At 42.9% G+C, this 4,090-nt stretch overlaps 1 non-coding gene across 1 annotated transcript; it reads right to left on the bottom strand.

Annotated features, from left to right (window-relative positions):
* Window positions 1–3,577: 3,577 nt before the first annotated feature.
* Window positions 3,578–3,743, bottom strand: LOC118572850. The gene has a single exon (XR_004943547.1). It is a non-coding gene; the product is annotated as a U1 spliceosomal RNA (small nuclear RNA).
* Window positions 3,744–4,090: the final 347 nt, after the last annotated feature.

Genomic DNA, 4,090 nt, shown 5'->3' with positions numbered 1-4,090 from the left:
TGGACATGGTACACAGACATACATGCAGGCAAACTCATATACATAAGATAAAAATAAAATAAATTGTTTTGTTTGGTATTAGGACAGAACTTCCAATAATTTCTGAAATTGCCCTAAATGCAGTTTTGCTATTTCACATTAGGAATTTATTTGAAGCAATATTCTCAGCATTACTGATTATAAAATCAAAATATTGATCCATTCTGAAAAATGTTGAAGTCCTCTGTGTCTTGCAGCATCAAATATTCAGCCAAGATTTAATTCTTTACATAAAAAAGATGCACAGCTATTTCATTAGTATGCAAATTAGCTTTTGTCTTGAATAAATGTTAAAGTTATTTATATTTATACACACACACAAAAGAACTGTTATAAAATAAATTTCTTTAGCAATTATTATTTATAAACATTTGACCTGTATGCCTGTGCATATCTATACACCTGGAGTCATGTCAAACTTTCACAGGTGAGAAAGGGTCTTGAGTGGAAAAAGCCTCACTCTAGACAAACGTTTTCTTTCCCTGGCCTTCACTGTGATGTCCAGAGGGCATGGGTCACATCTACCTTGGGGACCTAAGAAATATCTGCTACATTGGACTTGGCAAGAAGCACCGTGGCTTTCGCCTCTACAAACTCCTAATGTTTCCTCTTGTAAAATGGGAATAAGACTGGTAAATGGCTTAGAGAACAGAACAGGAATGATACATTCGAGGACCACCGTCCCAGGGGGTTAAACCCCCGCAAACGCTAGTGACCACTACTACTGCCCTCTGGCATGATCTTTTTAAGCTCCATGTGACCCCCTTCCTTCATCTGTGTCCATGGATGTCACCTTTTTTGAAAACCACTGCAGTGCTGATTCATTGTCAATTTCTTCCTTTTTTTTTTTTTCTTCCCTTTTTTTTCCTCCCCAAGAAAAGGTCTCACTACACAGCCCTGGCTGTCCTGGAACTCATCATGCAAAGGTGGTCTCCAACTCACCAAGCTCCACCTGCCTCTGTCTCCTGGGTGCTGGAATCGAAGGCATACACACTTATTCTTGTGGTGACAGATTTCATTTTAAATTCACATTCTAATCTAATTTGTACATCTGTTTCTCCAATTTTTAAAATTTGGGGACTGGATATGTTTTTTGCTTTATGGTGGGCCAAATTCAAAGATGGCCCCCATCCCCACCCCAGAGGTAGGGCATCAAGTGACTGAAGAGACTTGGTCCCCTCTGAAACTGTGTCAGAAGGCACAGTTAACTGATGGCCAAGGGGCCTTCCCTGGTGGGCCTGACTTAATCACATGAAGTCACTAAGAGTCCAGCAGAGTTTCCTAGGGAGATTGATTGGTGGGCATACGGTATGGTAACTACAGGAGAAACAGGTCCTGGTGTTCTGCTGTGAAAAGGGGTCACTTGATGATAACAGAGCACACATTTCAAAAATCTGGAAGAAAGGGATTTTGAAAATTTTAATCATAAAGAAGTGATAACTGTTTAAAGAGTCCAATATTTACCTGCTATGAACACCACAGTATGTAATATGTATCCAAAGCTTAAAAAAGGGGGCCTGGAAAGATGGTTCAATGGATAGAGCACTTGCCATGCAAGAGTGGGGACCTAAGTTCAGGTCCCCAGAACCCACAGAACACTAAGTATGGTAAAGTGTGTGCAGGCAGAGAGTAGAGAATCCTGTGTGCACAGCCAGCCAGCCTTGGGAACATAGCAAAGAGATCCTGTGTCAAGCAGGACCGATCTGCAACACGGCACATGTATGTCTGCGCTTACCCACACATATATGCACACATATCATAGAACACACAGAAATGATAAAAAAAATTAAAAAAAAAATTTTAAAGGGAATAAAAGAGAGTCAAACAAAATCATGATTACAACATAAACAAGTTGAGTGTTTTCTGCAGGGGAAGAGACTGAAAGAAAGCACAGGGTGCCCTGAGCCTTGAAGGCAGGGTGGGGGGTGGGGGGGCTGCAGGGGGTGCAGGGGACCTGAGAGTGGCACCCTCCTCCTGACAACCAGGGAGGGAGAGGGCTTCAGGAGACATCAAGGAAGCAGGTTCTGCCAGTACATGCTGGAAGAAGCTGGAAGATGCCCTGAGCTCAGGGACACCATGCTCACTGCAGCTCTGTGTCACTCTGGTCTGCCCTACAGAGCTCTGTGTCCTAGGTGGTCCTTCTCTGATGTCTCTGTTTGCAGCCATTCTGGCTGGGTACCAAACACTGAAGATCAGCACACACTTCCTTCCAGTGCCTGTTTCTGTTCATTGGTGTCTTTTGAGGCAGGGCCTTACTCTGTAGCCCAGGCTGGCCCTAATTGCAAAGTCTTCCTCAGTCTGGGGAGATGCATCTGCAGGAACAGGAAGTGTTTGCTCTCCAGTGCCTCCTTTACACTCTGCCACCTACCAAACCTGCCAAGTGTGATGGCTTCGTGCGGCCACCAGGGAAGTCCCACTGTACCCGGCCTCTGCCTAGTGTCAACTGCCAATGTGTTTTAACGGAAGATTTCTTGAATATCTGTCATGCTCATTCTGCATTTAATTGCTGAAACACATCACTCCAAGAGCAGCATCTTTATCAACCATGAAAAGAATCATCTAAAGCGGAAATGCACCTAGCTACACACTGCATAGACCCAGTGGCTTCATTTTAGTTGCAAGATGCTAAAACCAGATAGTGGGATGTTTTACAAACCAATCATCAGAAGAATTACTTGGTAAAATTTCTTTGCATAATTTTCCATCTCAAGAAGCATATAACTAATTTGTTTCCACATCAATGCAGAAAAAGGTCCTTAGAAACAGTGCTTTGCTGGTTTCTTTTTCTTTCTTTCCTCCTTTCCTCCTTTCTTTCTTTCTTTCTTTCTTTCTTTCTTTCTTTCTTTCTTTCTTTCTTTCTTTCTTTCCTTCCTTCCTTCCTTCCTTCTTTCTTTCTTCCTTTCTTTCTTTCTTTCTTTCAATTAAAAAAAGCTGAGGAGCAGTTAAGAGCACTGGCTGCTTTTGCAGAGGACCCACGTGGAGGCTCACATCCATCTGTAACTCCAGTTCCAGGAGATCCAAAATTCTCGGACCCTGCATGCACAGATATACATGCAGGCAAAACACCCATACATATAATATAAAAATAAATTAAAAATTTAAAAAGTTGGATGCTAAAAGTGGGCCAAAAAGTTGGCCCACATTTTTTTTTTAATTTTAATTTTTAATTTTTAAATTTTTTTTGTTTTTTTCAAGACAGGGTTTCTCTGTAGCTTTGGAGCCTGTCCTAGACTAGCTCTGTAGACCAGGCTGTCCTTGAACTCACAGAGATCCACCTGCCTCTGCCTCCCGAGTGCTGGGATTACAGGCATGTGCCACCACTGCCCAGCCTGGCCCACATTCTTAATCCCAGCTCTCTGGAGGCAGAGGCAGGTGGATCTCTGTGAGTTTGAAGCTAGCCTGGTCTACATAAAGAGTTCTAAGCCAGCTTTGTTTTACATACCCACTCTCAGAGATGTGTCGTGTATATTAGTATATTAAAAACCCTAAGAGGTCATGATAAGATTCTCCCTATTTTTTTATATTTAAAATGTTGTTTCAGGGGAGAACTTAACAAGTCCCCCCCCCCCACACCAATTATGCAGTCGAGTTTCCCAGATTGGGGAAATCGCAGGGGTCTGTCTGCACATTTGGAGTGCAATGGAGAAGCCTCGCCCTGGGAACACCACCTTTGTGATCATGGCACCTCCCTTGCAGGTAAGTATACTGTCTTCATTTTTTTGTTTATTTTTCATTTGGTTTTTTGAGACAGGGTTTCTCTGTGTAGCTTTGCACCTTTCCTAGTACTCACTTTGTAGCCCAGGCTGGCCTCGAACTCACTGAGATCCGCCTGTCTCTGCCTCCCAAATGCTGGGGTTAAAGGCGTGCACCACCACTGCCTGGCGCTTCTTCTTTTTTAATGCAACATTTCCCGAACACATTTATCATAGACCCTCTTCTTGGAAAAACAACCTTTGACATCTTGCCAGAGAACCGTTTAGGAAATGATGGCCTAAACAAACCTGTCCCTGCCTCCGAGTAAGTACTAATTCCAAAGGCTTTCAGGGAAAGG

This window comes from Onychomys torridus, chromosome 22 (genome assembly GCF_903995425.1).
Source record: "Onychomys torridus chromosome 22, mOncTor1.1, whole genome shotgun sequence".
Classification (NCBI taxonomy): Eukaryota; Metazoa; Chordata; class Mammalia; order Rodentia; family Cricetidae; genus Onychomys; species Onychomys torridus.
The sequence above is the reverse complement of the archived record's forward strand: the minus strand, read 5'-3'. Positions and strand labels throughout refer to the sequence as shown.